Raw genomic sequence first — 17,863 nt, 5'->3', positions numbered from 1 at the left:
GCGGCTATGTTTGAGAAGCTGCTGGGGGAGGGGACATTCTCCCGACCCCTGGAGGTGGACAAGGCTCACAGAGCGCTTGCGAGGAAGCCACGAATGAGAGATCCCCGAGGGCAATGGTGGTGAGATTCCACAGGTACTTGGATAAGGAGCTTATTCTGCAGTGGGCCAAGCAGACACGGAACTGTAAGTGGGACAACAGTATCCTGCGGGTCTACCAAGACCTGAGTGTGGAGGTAGCCATGAGAAGAGCAGGCTTTAACAAGATTAGGTCGATCCTGTTTAAGAAAAAGGTGAAGTTTGGACTGTTGTATCGGCCTGTCTCTGGGTCATGCAGGAAAAACAGCCCTTTTATTTCAAGTCGCCCGAGGACGTGCTGGACTTCACGAGAAGGAAAGGACTGGTGGTGGACTGAGAACTTTTGAACTTTGCCGCAACGTTCTTTTGTTTTTTTTTTGTTTTTCTGTTCTTTTCTTTGAAAAAAAAGTTTCTCGTTTTTTTTGTTCTGTGGAATCTGTTTGTAATGCCTTTTGCATTGATTTGGGACCAGCAGTAGAGCTGAGTGAGTTAAGGTTTTGGTTTGCACTGTTAGGGGATGGAGGTGTGCTTGTTTAGATCTTGGTGTTTTTCTGTCGGGCATTTGTGTGGGGATTGTTTGATGTTGGAGTATGTTTGTATGAGGGGGGGGGTGTAACAGTAGGTGGGAGACTATCCGGCGCCAGGGATGGGGGCCACCAAGCTAGCTGGGTGGGCTAGCTCACGGAAGCGCAGTGGGTGATGTGCATATGTTCAGTTTATTAAAGGGGTTGGGTTACAGAGGGTTGTTACTGGGGGGGTAAATGTTCTGCTGACGAGGGAGAGACTTGGGCTAAAGGGCAGAGAGGAGGTTGGGGGCGGAGGCTGCCTGGGGGCGGACCGGTGGAGGCACGGAGCATGGGCTGGAGGCGGGCCCAAAAAAGGGGATGGCTGATCGGCGAAGGGGGGGGGGGGGGCAATTAGCCCCCCAACTAGGCTGATCACCTGGAATGTTCAAGGGTTAAATGGGTCGGTCAAAAGGGCACGTGTGTTCGCGCATCTTAGGGGACTGAAGGCGGACGTGGTAATGTTGCAGGAGATACACCTTAGAGTAACTGACAAGATTAGATTGAGGAAAGGCTGGGTCAGTCAGGTCTTTCACTCAGGACTAGACGCAAGGACTAGCAGGGTCGCGATCCTGATCAATAAGCGGGTGGTGTTTGAAGCGGGTAGCATAGTTCCGGATGTGGGAGGTCAGTACATTATGGTCAGTGGGAAACTGGACGGGGTGCAGGTGGTATTAGTAAATGTGTATGCGCCAAATTGGGATGATGTGGAGTTTATGAAGAGGATGCTGGGGAAGATACCGGACTTGGACTCGCACAGGTTGGTCATGGGAGGGACTTCAGCACAGTTATTGACCCTGGCTTGGACCGGTCAAGCTCGAGAATGGGCAGGGTGCCAGCAATGGCAAAGGAACTAAAAGGGTTCATGGAGCAGATGGTGAGGTTGGATCCATGGAGATTTGGGCAGCCGAGGGTGAAGGAGTTCTCCTTCTACTCACACACGCGCATAAAGTGTATTCTCGGATTGATTTCTTTATTTTGAGCAGGGCGTTACTGGCAGGAGTGGTGGATATGGGGTACTCAGCGATCACAATCTCAGACCATGCTTGGCACTGGGTTGATCTGCAGGTTAGTAAAGGCAGTAACCAGCACACGCAATGGAGGTTAGATGTGGGACCTTTGGCTGATGAAGGGGTGTGCAAATGTATTCAGAACTACCTGCAGGTCAACGACATGGGGGAAATTTCAGCAGCAGTGATCTGGGAAGCACTGAAGGTGGTGGTCAGAGGGGAGCTGATCTCGATACAGGCCCATAGGGAGAAGGTGGACAGGGTAGAGACAGACCGACTGGTAAAGGAGATACTACAGATCCATAGGAGGTATGCGGAGACCCCAGAGGCAGGGCTTTTAAGGGAACGGTGGAGGCCACAGGTGGTGTTCAGCTTGTTGGCCACAAGGAGGGCGGTGGAGCAGCTGAGAAAGGCGAGGGGAGCGATCTATGAGCATGGAGAGAAGGCCAGCAGAATGCTTGCACAGCAGCTTAGAAAGAGGGAAGCAGCCAGGTAAATGACGGAGATGGGAACCTGGTTGATGATTCAGCAGGGGTGAATAAGGCGTTTAGGGATTTCTACAGTAGGCTGTACAGTCGGAACCCCCCTACGGGGCCGGAAGGGATGAGGCGCTTCTTGGAGGGGCTGAATTTTCCAAAGGTGGACGGGGAGCTGGTAGAAGGGCTGGGGGTCCCGATTGGGTTGGAAGAGATAGTGGAGGGTCTGTAGGCCATGCAGTCGGGTAAAGCCCCGAGCCGGACGGGTACTCAGTGAAGTTTTATAAAAAGTTCTCTGGGATATTGGGGTCGGTGTTGATGAGGATGTTCAATGAGGCAAGGGAAAGAGGGGTGCTGCCCCAATGATGTCACAGGCCACAATTTCACTGATTCTGAAGCAGGACAAGAACCCGGAGCTGTGTGGGTCGTACAGGCCGATATCCCTGTTGAATGTGGATGCCAAATTGCTGGGCAAACTTTTATCCTCCAGGATTGAGGATTGTGTTCCATACGTTATTGGGGAGGACCAGATGGGATTTGTTTAGGGTAGGCAGTTGGTGGCCAATGTGAGAAGGTTGTTAAACATGATCATGATGCCCCCGGAGGGTATGGAGGTGGAGGTAATGATCGCAATGGATGCAGAAAAGGCTTTTGATCGGGTAGAATGGGATTATCTGTGAGAGGTACTGGGACGATTCGGATTTGGGTGGGGCTTTATTGACTGGGTCACGTTGCTGTATCAGGCTCCTGTGGCAAGCGTACAGATGAATAGGACAACATCGGACTATTTTAGACTGCACCGGGGGACGAGACAGGGATGCCCCCTCTCCCCACTGTTGTTCGCACTAGCTTATAGAGCCGTTGGCAATTGCTCTGAAAGCCTCAAGGGGCTGGAAGGGGCACGTCCTTGGGGGGCGGGGGGGGGGGGGTGTTGGAGCACAGAGTCTCGCTCTATGCAGACGATCTGCTTTTGTATGTATTGGACCTAATAGAGGGGATTGAAGAAATCATAAGAATTCTAGGGGAATTCGGTTTTCGGGGTATAAGCTAAATATGAGGAAAAGTGAGATGTTTGCGGTCCAGGCGAGGGGACAGGAGAGGCGATTGGGGGAGCTGCTGTTTAGATTAGTAGGGGGAAGCTTTCAGTACCTAGGCATGCAAGTGGCGCGGGAATGGGATCGGCTGTATAAATAAAATCTGGCCCGACTAGTAAACCAAATGAATGAAATGAAAATCGCTTGTTGTCACAAGTAGGCTTCAAATGAAGCCACATTCCGGCGCCTGTTCGGAAGGATGATTTTCGGAGGTGGGATGCACTTCCGTTGTCACTGGCTGGGAGGGTGCAGACGGTGAAGATGACGGTCCTCACGAGATTCCTGTTTGTACTTCAGTGTTTCCCCATCTTTATTCCGCGGTCCTTTTTTAAACGGGTCAACAAAGTGATCACTGGCTTCATTTGGGCAGGCAAGACCCCACGAGTAAGGAAGACATTGCTTGAGCGGAGTCGGGGAAAGGGCGGGCTGGCGCTGCCAAATTTTAGTAACTATTACTGGGCGGCAAATATAGCCATGATCAGGAAGTGGGTGATGGGGGAGGAGTCGGTATGGGAGCGTGTGGAGGCGGTTTCATGCAAGGGTACCAGTCTGGGGGCATTGATAACTGCGCCTCTGCCTTTCCCGCCGGCAGGGTACTCCACCAGCCCCGTGGTGGTGGCAGCCTGAGAGTTTGGGGGCAATGGAGGTGACATGTGGGAGCAGAGGGAGTCTGTAATAATCACCAGTTTGCCCTGGGAAGTATGGATGGGGGTTCCGGATATGGCGGAGAGCAGGGAGTGAGAGGATTAGGGATATGTTTATAGAGGGGAGCTTTCCGAGTATGAGGGCGCTGGAGGAGAAGTTTGGGTTGGCGAGTGAAATAAATTCAGGTATCTGCAGGTGCGGGACTTCCTACGTAAACAGGTGTCAACTTCCCGCTGCTACCGCTAAGGGGGATTCAGGACAGGGTAGTTTCCAGAGGGTGGGTAGGAGAAGGGAGCGTCTCTGACATTTACAAGGAACTTATGGAGTCTGAGGAGACGCAGACCGAGGAGCTGAAGCGCAAGTGGGAGGAGGAGCTGGGAGGAGAAAGAGGCAGACGTTCTGGCCTTTGCTTCCGTGGTTGCCCGGAGATGGATACTATTAGCTTGGAGGGACTCAAAGCACCCGAAGTCAGAGACCTAGCTATCGGACATGGCTAGCTTTCTTTGTTTGGAGAAAATCAAGTTCGCCTTGAGAAGGTCACTGTTAGGGTTCACCTGGACTGTTCGTCGACATTTTCGTGGAAAATTAATCATCAGCAGAGGCGGGGGGGGTTAGTTAACTTAGAGGTGGGGGTTAATAAAGATGGGACCTGTAAGGGAGGGAGACGGCTTTTGTACTATGTTTATAGTTTCATGTACATTGTTTATTTTGTTGTTACAATACCAAAATTACCTCAATTAAATTTTTATTTAAATAAAATACAGTTCTGATGCCTCAACCACTCTGGTGATGCCCTGCAGCGTAGCCCCCCTGAGGGTCACCCGCTTTGTGGTGGTCTTCTGTACCCTCTGCAACCTGTCACAGCAGCCAAGTGACGTGCTGGAGATGAGGGAGGAGGAGCATGTAGCCACGGCTGAGGAGGAGGAGAAGCCCGACCAGGAGGGGCTAGAGGCCGAGCCCGGGGAGGACCTGCAGGACCAGCCGGAGGATGGAGGACAGGCAGTAGCAGCAAGGGTCCGCCATGCCCGGAGATCCAAGTACTCAGCCAAGACTGTCACTGACTGAGCAATGCCTTGTGCACCATTACTCATGGTGCTGGCATTGTGCTCCAGGCTCTCCACTGTGGTCGCCACCCTAGCAGTGTTGGCCTTGGTGCCACGCATCACCGGCACCATCTCTTGTGCTGGAGGCATTGGGACTCCTCCGAACAGCTGTGGACCTGCTGGAGTGTCGCCGACATCTCCCTCTGACTCTCACGGCCACACCCTATCAACTACAGCAGCTCCGGGTAAACCTGGTCCAGAGGCTCAGCCTCTGACTGGGACCCAGCTGGGTCATGGGATCCAGCAGCCCACCAACTGATGTCTCACCTGGGTGTTCCTCCCTCCACCGGATGTGCATCAGCAACTGTGTGATGCTCACCAGGTTGTGCACTAGAAGCCTGTCCACTACTTCTCCACGAGGAATTGTTTATCTCTCTTTTAAAGTATTCGGGATGGTTTTGCCATGTTTAAGGTGCAATATAACTGCACGTTACTGTTGTTAATCAACTCATTTATCTTGATATCTATAGTCTTCTGGGAGATGTCTACATTTTTACAACTCTCTCAATTTTTTTTCCAGGTTTTTCTGTTAACCGGCTAAGCGTTCAAGATTCCCATGCTGGAGGAATGATCTGTCTCCTATCTGACCTGTCAGTTCTCTCCAATGCCAATATCCCCTTCCGAACGCTGAAAACGGAAGACTGGAGGATAGATTCAGTTGAGCTGTGACCATGGTGCATTGTCCCTCCTAAGTTTTCTCAACTTGTCTTCAGCCATTCCACTCCAAAACCTGGCTTCTGTTGGCCAGTTGAGCTCAGCTGTCCTCACATTCTTCCCATCTGACTTGTCCAGTTATTCTGTTGCCTCAGGATTTGGGGAATGATTGGCCCCTTCCTATTTCTCAGCTACGTACTGCTCCTCGACAAAATTATTGGAAAATATGCTCGGGTCCATAGACAAGCTGTCAAATATGAGCTCCCCAGCAACACCAACTCTTATTCACTGCCTCTGTTTTATCAGATAGTTTGTCGGACATCCATTTTGAGATGAGACAATATGTCCTCCACTTAAACAACAGGAGACCAAATTTGCCTTTGAGACCACTGCAATCTTTCTTCCCTAGTTAAGGATTTGATCCCATCCAGGGGCAGTGCCTCAGCTGAACCCGAAAGTTTGCAACTCCAGTGTCCTATTCAAAGGCCTCTCAATGGGGGAGAACACTCCATGAACACTCAAAGACCTCTGTAATATTACTTGTTTCACCCTACTGTGCTGCAAATGATGTCTGTGACATTATCTATCTAAACTTGATTAATTTATTGCTCTTAAGGTCACCCTCCATAAAATTCAGTTCATTCAAATCTCCGCTTCCCACATCTTATTCTACACCAAGTCCCCAACAACACCCATGTCTTTACCGATCTATCTTGTCTTCTGGTCCCCCCAACCTAAAATATATATTCTTGTGTTTAAAGCCTTTCATGCCACTTCCCCATCCCCCCTGGCCCGTTCAACCTTCCACAGCCCCACAACTCACCTAAAGCTCCCTGTTTGTCGAAGTCCAACATCAGGTGCAACCCTAATGCAATCTTCACTTAACCATGGCAACCATGCCTTCAGCCATCTTGGTTCCAGGCTCTGGAATTCCCTCCCTAAAAGCTTTGTTGTCTCTTAACTTGCATGTCATCCTTTTAGCTCTCCTGAAAACCCATCACCAACCTTCATTATATCTCTTCATTTGACTCTGATTTCACATTTGTTTGATTTTGCTTCTGTTGGGATATTTTACTAATCAAAGATGCCATATAAATGCATAGTTTTTGTTATTATAGCTATTACCTGTATGTCTTATTGAAAGAATAAGAATTCGCAATCAACTTATAAACCTTTGACAATAAATACACATCCCAGTAAACTTCCACATTATTTTAAGAACTTAGATTGTATTTTGGGTGAGAATTATGGAAGAATTTAATACATATTTTGGACTGTAAACGTGCATCACAAAAAGCTTTTCATGTCATTTCAGTATTCTAAATCAGAGTAAAGTGCTCCCTCTTGTGCTTAAACCAATATTACACATCATTACCAATCTGAAGAATGTGGATGCAACTTTGTGGTGATCGTCGACAATGAAAATATATGGGCCAGGATTCTCTGAAATCCTGGCCAAGTGTTGACACCGGCGTAAACACCGGAGTGGTGTACACCGGCGTCAACGGGCCTCCTGGCCCAGCAATTCACCAGTGTTCAGGGGGCGAGCACAGTGGCGGAGTGCTGCACGCTGCTCCGGCGGTGAAAGGCGGCTCTGCACGGGACAGCCGTCTCCGCACCGGCACATGCATGTGGTTGGTGTCTCCGCGCCGGCGCGGAGCAACATTTCAGGGACCTTACAGCGGGCCCTGCGGAAGGAGCTGGGCCCCCTCCAGATTGAGGCAGCCACCGGAGTTAGATCCCCAAAGCCCCACCAGGACGTCTACGGTGGCCACGGGTCCTAACCTCCCGCCGGGTGGTATCAGGTTGGAATCACACCGGCGGGACTCGGCGGAATTCGCCGGGATTTCGGCCGGTTGCCCGTGGAGAATCGCCGCAGGGGCGTATTTCAGCAGCCCCCAACCGGGCGGAAAATCCCGCCCATGATCTGAGAAAAATAAACAGTTTTGTTGCACATTCATTTGTTAAAATAATTTGGGTATAAAGCTGGGTTGCAGCCGAACACATAAATATATATATTTTTTTAAATTTAGAGTTCCCAATTAATTTTTTCCAATTAGAGGCAGAGGCAGTGAATAAGACAACGTAGCGTGGCCAATCCACCTATCCTGAACATCTTTGGATTGTGGTGGAGATTGTGCAAACTCCACAAGGGCAGTGACCCAGAGCCGGGATCGAACCTGGCGAACACATAAATATGAAACTCAGAACTATTAATTTAATTAATTTGGGTGGCACAATAGCACAATGGTTAGCACTGTTGCTTCACATCGCCTGGTACCTGGATTCTAAATTCTCTCTCTGTGTATCCGAACAGGCGCCGGAGTGTGGCGACTAGTGGATTTTCACAGTAACTTAATTGCAGTGTTAATGTAAGCCTACTTGTGACACTAATAAAGCTTATTATTATTAATTTGTTATTTAGCCAGGGGCTTGTGTATCTTTTGTCTCAGGCGATCAATTTTGTGATTCTTGCCTTGGTTTCCCCGGCAGATTTCTGTGGACACTGTGTTGATCTGCTCTCGGGTGCGTTATACCTGTGTTCGAAAATGATTTTTCAAGTCATAATTTGATGGCTGAAAGTTATCAAATGAAGGAACTGATCTGAAACCATATCAGCTGCAAAACATTTATTTGCTTCAAGCATTGAAACTGTCGTGTTATTCACCCTGGGGTAACACGGACTGCAACTGGATGCAGTTGTACTTGAAAGTAGACTCCAAATTGTGATGTTAGTTCAATACGCTTTATTGAACTTGTTAAGCAGTGCACACAGTTCGCTGTGGGTTTGACACTCTACTAATCTAAGCGCGCTTGCTATAACTAACTAGACCAGACTAGCTCTGAGCCACGAGTAGAAGGTGCTAACTGATATATACACCCTGACTGTCACTATAGTTGTCACCAGTGGAAAGAGGCAGAGTGTTGATGCCTTGTGTGTTTTATAGTGGGAGACCACCTTCTAGTGTTCTGCCTGGTGATTGGTTGTGTTCTGTCCTGTGTGTTGATTGGCTGTACTGGGTGTCTGTCACTGCCTGTCTGTATTTCATTATGTGCATGAATGCATATCATGACAGAAACCACATCAACTGTGTGACAACAGCCATTCACATCAACCATTCCAATGTTTGAAGTCAATTCCCTTCAGCATCTCAGTTTCTCCCGACTTCCCCTGTGCTTACCATCTAGCCCTCCAACCCTGGCCGTTTTCTCATTTATTGCCCCATTCGGCCATCAATTTCCATTCTGACATCAATCAAAAGCGCAAGCAAACAACTTTAGTTTAATTCTCTTTCTTTTTTGTAGCTATAAAAAATCCCCAGTTTCAACGTAAGCGGATCTAATACTCTAATAATAAATTTGAAAGTGTATCAAGGGTTTGGATGAACTAAGCAAACAGCCAGGCACTGATTAAATATTTGAAAGCGATCCAATGTTTATTTTATCATTGTGGAGTCGCTTTATTATCCCAATTTCGAGAATTATTACACAAATAATTGCAGACTGATATCACAGGACTAATCTCATTCAACGCACTCAAATCTTGCAGAGTAACTATATAGGAAAATAAAAATATATTTTTAAATGTCTAATCTTCGGGTTGGGACCTCTGGATTCAACAGAACATATCTCTCCTCAGATGCTTTTGAGACTTTGTTTTGTTAGCACATTTGATTCCCATTATAACTTAAGGGGATATTTCTGGTTCCATCCTCTGTAGATTAGCTTTGATCAAAATGTTCCTCGGGTTCCAGTGCTTCTTTCAGAATGGTGTTGTTGACAATCAGTCCCTATGTTTTTCCCAATTGAACAAAATAATTTGTGTCTGTAGGGCAACCGACATCTGTCACCTTAATCAATGACATGTTCCCCCAGAGTGGTTTCATTCTTCTACAGGGGAATTTGATACCATTAAGACTGAGACTCTCTGTCTGCTTACAGTCAAACTCTCTCTCACCATGAAGTAGAAAGGGTCGAGAGCTTCAGGTTTTTAGGTGTCCAGATCACCAACAACCTGTCCTGGTCCCCCCATGCTGACATTATAGTTTAGAAAGCCCACCAACAACTCTACTTTCTCAGAAGGCTAAGGAAATGTGGCATGTCAGCTATGACTCTCACCAACTTTTACAAATGCACCATAGAAAGCATTCTTTCTGGTTGTATCGCAGCTTGCTATGGTTCCTGCTCTGCCTAAAACCGCAGGAAACTACCAACCAACTCAAGAACAGCTTCTTCCCTGCTGCCATCAGACTTTTGAATGGACCTACCTCGTGTTAAGTTGATCTTTTCTCGACACCCTAGGTATGACTGTAACATTATATTCTGTAGTCTCTCCTTACTTCCTTATGTACGGTGTGCATTATTTGTATAGCATGCAACAAACAATACTTTTCACTGTATACTAATACATGTGACAATAATAAATCAAATCAAATCAAAAATATGTGTGATCTACTTCTTGTCCGTTGTCAGGGCAAATATTTACAGGCCCTCATACGGGCTTTTCCAATCCCTCCAATATTAATGAGCTTTTGACCAGCCCCCATTTTACAGTCACGATGGAGCCATAAAGTTCAACCCTCAGTGTGATGCGACCATTGGAGGATGCATATTATTAGCATGTGGGAGCTCTACAGTTGTTTCTCCTCCCTGTGTGGAAAGAAGTTACAAGGTCAGCTATGATGTAATCAAAAGCGTCAATCCTCAGGTTTTCCTCTCCGGAAGAAGGTGTACCAACCGCCATCTTCCCTCAGCTGCCATTTGCCTTCCCTTCAGGTTTCTTGCAGGGCAGTGACGTCAATGTTGAAGCGCCTGATTTCACGGGCTAACAAAGGCAGTTCTCCGTTCCGGTTGATTGTTTGCTCGTTATCCGTGATGTTTTGTACATTCCAAATTCCAAAATTGAGTTTAACTTTGATTTTCTGACCACAGGTAGATGAGCCTGTTGGATGGGGTTCTCCAGTCAGGTTGGGGACAGAACAGACTATTTTTAGGGCATCTTCTCTACCCTTTCCCCATGCAAGGTGAGCAGAGTGAGAAGAGAGCTGCTCAGCCGGGAAGAAAAAACGCTCTCCTGCTCTTAGTCCAAGAGCGAGATGACTGAATCAAACTCTACTGCCTACCTGACGGTCCGAAGTTAGGGACTTCCAGATTTCACGGTCCTGGCCCTATCACCTCTTGCCAATCACCGCAGGGCTTGTCTATGTATGTGTGTGGGGGAAGGTGGTATTGGTTTCCTCCACGTAGACACCTGGTACAGGGTATCTTTTAACATGGCCATTACACATCAGCAGACACATGGTCCTTGACAGAGGGTAGGTCCAATGCCAGTGACAAGAGAATCTCAATGACTGGGGATTTCCCTACAGCTGGAGCCTTCATCCGCCATCACAGCCAGAGATATATGAGTATCTTACACCTTAATTTAGATTGCGATTTGTCTGGTTCCTCCCCTCTGACCTTACCACCGTGGGTGACCCTGCCAGGTATTTAAGCTCCCGACGGCATTGATCTCAGGATCAATGGAACTTTCAAGCCTCTCCACTAAGACAAGGTGGCAAGCCAAGGAAAGAATGGAATTGGATTTGTCATCAAGAGCAAACTCGTCAATTGACTCTCAGAGCTCACTGGTGGCATCAATTAATTTTTGCCTACACCCCATCACTTGATGCCAATGATGAGTGCAAAGAAGGCTTCTACTTCACCCAGGACACCATATTCTCCAACATTCCAAAGGAAGATAAAATTATCCTCCTTGGGAACATCAAAACTAGGTTGGAAAGGATGCCCAACTCTGAAAAGAAACCATTGGAAAGGAAGGCGTTGGGAAATTGCAACTGCACCGAGGTTCTCTTGCTCACCAAATGCACAGAACACCAACTTGTCATCACCAACACACTGTTCCAGCAAAAAGACAAGTTGAAGACATCCTGGAGACATCCACAAACATAGCACTGGTACATTATTGACTTAGCCATCATCCGATCCCAAGACCAAAAGGATGACCAGTGCAGAGGATAGCTGGACAGACCACCGGATTGTCCATTCCTCCATATCCAACAAATTCCACCTGAGCCGCAGAAGATGAAGAAACAAGTCAGATAAAAGATCAACATTGAGCAGATTCAAGAGCAAGGCATGCTCGGGAACTTCCAACAATGTTTTCTCCAAAATCTCCAAAGTAATGGAGTCGAGGAAAAACTGGAAAGAGCTGAAGACAGCCATCATCTTAGGATGTGAAGAAACCATTGTCTACAAGACCAGGAAACACCAAGACTGGTTCGAGGAGAATGATCACACCATCCAAGACCTCATCAACAAACAGAAAACTTTTTCCGCCTGGCAAAATGACGTAACCAGCAAGGACAAAAGGAGAGCTCATCAATCAGCCAAGGCGGAGGACAAAGAAGAACTAGGGAAATCCAGAACCAATGGTGGACTGAGAAAGCTAAGGAGCTGCAACTCCTCGCCAACAAGCACAGCACCCAGGGCTTCTTCAGTGCCTCCAAGGCAATATATGGACCCAATATAGGCCTCAAACTGATGCAGAGTAAGGATATAATCCTCTTGAGGGACAGAGCAAATATTGGCCTTCGATGGAGAGAAGTCTTCAAAGAACTCCTCAACCGTGATACACCATGCACAATGATACGTTTGAGGAATTTCCCCAGATGATCATGGACCCACAGCAAGCGTGAAGAATGGAAGGCACCATGAGTGGATGAGATTTTCAAACTTGGAGGAGAGGAGATGACCCGTCATCTCCATCAGCTGTTCAGGAAAATCTCAGACAGAAAATAAATTCCTGCCAGCCTCGGGAATGCCGTCATCTCTGCCACCTTCAGGAAAAGGAGACAAAGCGGACTATGGGAACTATCGAGGAATCTCCTCACACTCTATAGCTGGGAAGATCGTTGTCCGAATCCTCGCTAGCTGCCTTCCCCTAGTCCCTGAAGAAATCCTTCCAGAAATCCAGTGTTTTGTCCAGTAAGGAAACCAGACTGCTCTTGGATCTGACGATCAACTACCGAGAATTGAATAAAACAACCGCAATCATGACACCAACTGTAGAGACCAGCCCCGAAGCCATGACAAAACAGGTGCCACAGGCTAAGTATTTCACAGTGCTGGACATAAGCAATGGATTTTGATCGATCCCCCAACGTAAACAGCGTCAATACAAATTTGCATTCGCTTTTCAGGGTCAGTAGGTTAGGTTTTCCATAATTCCCCATCTATATTCCATCAACGATTGGCTGAAGGGCTGGATGGGTTTTGACCGTCTGATTGCTTAATTGAGTATGTAGATGACCTCTTGCTTCAAGCTGACACCAGAGGGGAACTATTGACCCTCCTCACCTCTTTAGGGTTAAATATGAATCCCAAAAGGGCACGAATCATGAAATCCCAGGTCTCATACTAGGGAACCGTAGTCAGCCAGGGAAAACAGAAGATTGAGAGGAAATACATCAAGTCTATTGCCCATTTGCTCCTACCCAAAGACATGAGCTTATTGCGTTCCTTTCTAGGCTTGGTGGGGTATCGCTCAGACCTGTTGAAAAAGAACACCCCATGGGAATGGACCGAGAAGCACACACAGACAGTCTTGGAATTAAAACAGGCCCGAGCGAAGGTTCCAGCACTACAGGTAGTAGATCCAGAATTGCCCTTCATGCTGGAAGTTGCAACCAGAGACGCAACACTTGCAGCCATACTTCTACAAGACCGCCATGGGAGACTCAGACTGGTGGCCTATCCCTCCCGGTTCCTAACGCCAGTAGAACCGAGTTTCTCGCTGTGTGAGAGACACCTCCTGCCGGTTTTCTGGTCGGTAGAACAATCCGCTTACATGGTGGTCTAAATCCCTTAACCATTTTCACCGACCCCTCCCCCCCCCCCCAACTATTGCTGGACAGTCGAATTACTAGATTTCTAGACCGGGAAGTGAGGAGTGATGAGGGTTGGGCCAGACCCAGACAGAAGGGTCGCAAGAAGAGCGAACTGGTTAATAATCTGGCAACCGCACACGGGGCAGGGGTATCCACAATTAATACCCTCGATTTAGCAAATTTGGACAAATAGGATCTTAACCCGACAAGTTAAACAGGCCTTGGACAGGTTAAATGAGGATAACCGGCAAGATGCCGGGAGGAATTAATTGAGAGCCATGGTTATTGTACTAGAAGGGCATGTCAGGACAATAAATCAGGTCACCCAAAGAAAAATAGATGACGACAGCAAAGAACTGAACACTTTGTAGAATGTATGGACAGTGGATGATAGAGCAATTGAGGGAGAACCTTGAGCAAGCTAGCAAGGGAAAGGTCCAGTCCGGGATCAGCAAAGAGCAAATAGGGCACCTGTACCGCAGGAAGAAACACCCAAAAGTATCAAACTGCCAGTTGCAGCAACTGACCAAGTTCTGGTTTACTGACTGCTGCAGCGGATCCCTGGGCAAAGCCCAAGGAATGGTATTAGGGATAATCTCAAGTAACAAAATCAGGTTAAAAGTATTTAAGGTTGAAAATATGGGTGTTATCCAAGAAGGAATGTGGATGGGCAAGGGAGGCTTGTAGGTACAACTCTGGGCAAATGCTAACAAATGGACAAAGTAATTATATGTCCATACCCAGTATATCTGAAGAACATGCCATGTGTGATTTCTGGACAAGCACCGATTTGAATTGTACAATTAGAGACCCAAAATCTCAACATTGATTATCACTCGAGTAGCCTATAAGGGAGAGGGAGAGTGCTGCATTGCAACCTCGCTCAAGGAATAATAATGTAATCATCTTTTATTGTCACAAGTAGGCTTACATTAACACTGTAATAAGGGGCAGCACGGTGGCGCAGCGGGTTAGCCCTGTTGCCTCACGGCGCTGAGGTCCCAGGTTCGATCCTGGCTCTGGGTCATTGACCGTGTGGAGTTTGCACATTCACCCCGTGTTTGTGTGGGTTTCGCCCCCACAACCTAAAAAGATGTGCAAGGTAAGGTGGATTGAACACACTAAATTGCCCCTTAATTGGAAAAAAAATGAATTGGGTACGCTAAATTTATTTTTTTTTTAAAAACTGCAATAAAGTTACTGTGAAAAGCCCCTTGTCGCCACATTCTGGCACCTGTCTGGGTATACAGAGGGAGAATTCAGAATGTCCAAATTGCCAAATTGTCTTTTTCGGGACTTGTGAGAGGAAACCGGAGCACTCGTAGAAAACCCATGCAGACACGGAGAACGTGCAGACTCCACACAGAGAGTGACCCAAGCCGGGAATCGGGTCTGGGACCCTGGAGCTGTGAAGCAACAGTGCTATCCACTGTGCTACCATGCTGCCCATATCAGTTTGGGGTGTCAACATGCGACCTCACCAACACCACCTTTTGCATTACACCCGACATACCAGCCAGGATAGGCCTAATCGAATCGATTGGCATACATAGGAGGGAAAAGACCCTGGGTTAGTGCGAGTGACAAACTCCGTCAGACCCCAAGAGAATATTTTGTGAAATACAACGCTGGTATTAAACTTCTGTTGGTGAAGCTACAGCAAATCCAGACACAGTTATCCAACATCCACAGAACTCATACAAGATAGTGCAGCAGACTGGGGAAATAGAAGGGGAAAGTAAAGAAATGAAAGTCACCATTTGGTGGGAGGAGTTCTGGGACAGGCGCATGAATATACAGATACATCCAATCGTTCGCCTCCTCTTACTCCCAGCTATATTGTTCATCCTATTCACCTTAATTTATTTAACCATACTCACAGTAAAATTTGTCAGATGGAAAAAGAAACTAACTCAACAATTAAACATGTTAATAAGCTAAGTAGGTGAGAACAGAAGGACCACTAAAGAAGGTGTAATGACCTTAATTCAGTTTATGTATTGGTAAGGAATTATTTCTTCGAAAATTAATTTTGTATTTCAATGTGTTGAAATTTTGTGTGGATTGTTTGTTTTCCTGTCTATTTTGATAATTAACCCTTTTTAATATTTAAGACATCAAGATGTTTTAAAGTTACGTGTCAGCATTACCGGTATTAAGTGCAGTAGTGTAGTGTTTGGGATTTAGGACCCCGGTACTTGCCTGATGGAGAGCTTGGTCATGGTTGTGTGATCCTATTCACCGATGGTCATTGGATCAAGAGAAGAGACTGTGGACAAGTGGCCAACGGCCTGAACAGCTAGGCCAGATGCAAAATTGGACAATCTAAATTAAACTGATCTGTTGAGCTGCTTGCAGAAAAATACTTTTCACTGTACCTCGGTACACGTGACAATAAACAAATCCAATCCAATTCAATCCAAACAGCAGCCAACAGCTTGAGCAGCCAGGCCTGATGGGAATTCAGACTGGCCAAGTAAACACAGGGACCAGTCAGAGACGAGCAAGGGCAAGCATCAACTTGTGCTGGAAGTTGGGACCGGAGGTGCTTGACTGTGACCAAATAAGGACATTATTTTGTGTATTTGCCATTATCGGCCAGACTCACTGGCACCTCAGTTCCAGTATTGGCCAGACTCAATATCACCTCAGTTACTGAAGTGTTGGCTAGTGTAGACTTGAGAGATGAACATATACTACCAACACTGAGGAAGGTTCAACTCAATTTTATTAACTAACTACTAACTAACAGGCATACAAGAACTGCGGGTTTGAATGATGCTAATTTAAACTAGAGACTGTAGCCACCTGGGGTGGCCACGTCCCGATTCCAAAATGGACACTCGCAAAGAGTACAGGGAAAAATGGACAGTGCTAGAAAAACAAGCAGGTGCAAGGTTTGCCTGTGGATTGGAACTTGCAGATCCCAGATAGAACTGATACTATCATAGATATCATAGAATCTGCAGTGCAGAAGGAGGCCATTCAGCCCACGAGTCTGCACCGGCTCTTGGAAAGAGCACCCTACCCAAGGTCAACACCACCTTATCCCCATAACCCAGTAACCCCACCCAACACTAAGGGCAATTTTGGACACTAAGGGCAATTTATCATGGCCAATCCACCTAACCTGCACATCTTTGGACTGTGGGAGGAAACCGGAGCACCCGGAGGAAACCCACACACACACGGGGAGGATGTGCAGACTCCACACAGACAGTGACCCAAGCTGGAATCGAACCTGGGATCCTGGAGCTGTGAAGCAATTGTGCTATCCACAAGGCTACCGTGCTGCCCATTACTACATGCCATAGTAATGAGCTATCGCCGGGGACAAAAGAGAAACATTTAAGCAATCGCTACCAGGCCAGACTCCCCGGCGCCAGTGGAGACTAAAACAAAGGCAGGCCAGCGGTTACCTAGGGCCCGCCCAGCGATCGAGGAACGACTCCTTTATTGGAGAGAATAGATACAATTGATTGGAACATGGTCCAATTAATTGGGACCAAGTTCAGGAACTGCTCAGAAAGGCACAAAACCCTTTGGGGTATAAAACAGAGTCCCCAAGGTCTGAGCGCTCTCTTGAACTCTTCTTCTTCACCTTGGTCTTTGGCTCTCAGCGATGAGAGGCCCACCAAGCACCAGCCAAGTAAGTCTAAGGTCAACGCAAGCGAAGAGATAGACGCTCCTAGCTACTATTCTATACCAGTTTGAAGCCAGCAGCCTCAGAACCGGACAACGGCCATTGCTCCTCTGACTGAGTGGGTGCCCAAAGGTCAGTATAGGCTTTTAGTAGTAGTTGTAGTTTAGTGAGTCGAGTTTGTGCATGAGTAATAATCAACTGTGTGTGTAAATAAATGTGCATTGATTTCAAACTTACTAACTGGTGTATCGAGTCATTGATCAGTATTCGGTTTTGAACCTTGTGGTGGTATCAGAAAGATACCTGGCGACTCTTGAGCAAAGGTAATTAAAATAGAGCAAATTAAGGAAAGCACAACGAGCAAGATGGTCTAAGCCTTGTCCGAACCAGTTGACTCTCTCAGCACGTGGTGTGAGTCTGTGCTAGACTTGATGAGTTCTTGTTCCACTGAGAGACAGCACCCAGAATGAGCGGGAACCGTGGTGCCCTCTACCTTTATAGTGTGTGTATTGTAACTGGTGATTGGCTGCGGTGTTTGTGCATGTCGATTGGTCCCTGTGTATGTCCATCAGGTGTATATTATGACAGTTACCATATATGAAAGGGCTATATGCACTCCGTGCACCTGAGGATAGAGTCCTAGGGAATTCTTGGTGTCTTCCTTCTATGAAATCGGCAATGCCATTGGGTGCTGCGACACCCCCCCCCCCC

General features: G+C 47.2%; 1 long non-coding RNA gene across 1 annotated transcript in view; it reads left to right on the top strand.

Annotated features, from left to right (window-relative positions):
• LOC119965651 overlaps positions 1 to 7,937 on the top strand; it is a 41,982-nt gene extending 34,045 nt beyond the window's left edge. The window contains exon 4 of the long non-coding RNA XR_005460594.1: positions 5,487 to 7,937. This is a non-coding gene — a long non-coding RNA (uncharacterized LOC119965651). The remainder of the gene's footprint in view (positions 1 to 5,486) is intronic.
• The last annotated feature ends 9,926 nt before the right edge of the window (positions 7,938 to 17,863 follow it).

Source organism: Scyliorhinus canicula, chromosome 5, assembly GCF_902713615.1.
Source record: "Scyliorhinus canicula chromosome 5, sScyCan1.1, whole genome shotgun sequence".
NCBI classification, from domain to species: domain Eukaryota; kingdom Metazoa; phylum Chordata; class Chondrichthyes; order Carcharhiniformes; family Scyliorhinidae; genus Scyliorhinus; species Scyliorhinus canicula.
The sequence above is the reverse complement of the archived record's forward strand: the minus strand, read 5'-3'. Positions and strand labels throughout refer to the sequence as shown.